Source organism: Aplysia californica, unplaced genomic scaffold (genome assembly GCF_000002075.1).
Source record: "Aplysia californica isolate F4 #8 unplaced genomic scaffold, AplCal3.0 scaffold01124, whole genome shotgun sequence".
Classification (NCBI taxonomy): domain Eukaryota; kingdom Metazoa; phylum Mollusca; class Gastropoda; order Aplysiida; family Aplysiidae; genus Aplysia; species Aplysia californica.
The window spans coordinates 116312-117834 of NW_004798394.1; positions in this window are offsets into that span (position 1 = coordinate 116312).

Genomic DNA, 1523 nt, shown 5'->3' on the forward strand with positions numbered 1-1523 from the left:
CACACACACACACACACACACACACACAAACACACACACACACACATACACACGGACACTGGCACACACAGTGATTGTCTGTCATGATAGTGCTGGCACGGACAGTCCTGTAGTTTTTTTCATGGGTGGCATGTACAGACCTGTTTATGCTGTTTCCTTTAGTGTTTCTTGTCTTGTTTACCTGAGCCGTTGAAGTGGGAGTGTTTTGAGTCATGGAAATAATGTGACGGATAAGATCATTGCTATGATTATTTACGCAGGATGAGGGGGCGGGCTGCCGGAGGGCCACTGTTTACGGATGTTCTAGCCTATTTTCTTTCTGCGTCGGATTGCATTTTTTTGTCGTTGTTTTTCTTTTAGGTAGGTATATGAACAGCCATAATCAGAAGTGAATAGACAGACAAACTGAGAGAAGAAAGTGCAAGCCAACTAAAATGTAGAGAGGGGTGAAGAGACGCAAATGATAAGAGAACGGGGTGCACCAGAAGCGCGGTTGGTATCATGCTGGACTACCCAGCGGATGACCTTGGTTAGAATCCTTAACTTGGTGGTCAAAACTTGGATTTTTTGGGGGAATTTCTAAGGAATTCACTCACTTGGCTTTGTTCTGTCGAAGATTAGCCTTTAAATTCGGAGGTCCCGCCTCTTAACCTAGAAGTGCTGAAAGGTGTGATAAATCTAAAAATGACCAATGGTAAGAGTACGAACGATGTGTGAACTGCAAAGTACCAGTTAAATAAAAGGAGCTGAAATATAAACGCAACGAATTCGCGTCTTCAATTTTCATGGACGTCTTCTTATTCTTATGTTTCTAGTTTTTGTTCATGTCTTGGAGAAAGAAAAAAAAAATTGCAGTCTGACAAAAGGCATGCCACTAGCTCAGTTCATATCGCGTTGAGCTTCACTTCTGATGACGCTAATTATAAAATTTCTTCACAAATGGGGTGTTCTTGAACTTGAACTGTTCCTAGTTTCCATGGCTGTCCACACACATGGCTCTTTCCTTTTGGGGACGGGGTGAGCGTAAAATGAATATTTTCGCCTTTTGGAATGATCTTACAGTGTTTAAAAAGACGCTGCTCTAGTGGGTGGTTGGAGGGCTCCACTGGCAGGGCTTACTTCTTTACTTTCCCTCTGTCTATTTTTAATGTGTCTATGTACTTCTCTTTTCTCAAACAAACCAACAAACGAGCAAACGGTAAATTGGTGCCATGGCAAAAATTTCAAGATAATGTTATCGCTTTAAAAAAAACAACCGTTTGTGAAATATGTTTTTAGTGGGTAGCGTCAGTGCAGTTTTGTCCCAGGTCCACATCACCTGCAGCTCTCGTCCTTTACCAGAAAGATTAATTACAAGTAGGTCGAGGACATTTTATACAAATATAATTTATTATTATTATATTTTTTTTTGCTGTAGTAAACACCGCTTCCACATAACCCCGTCCTTCCTGGCCTATCAAAAGATAGGGCATGAACACATCATGTTTTCCAAACATGAATTATGATAATAAGTTTACACCCCC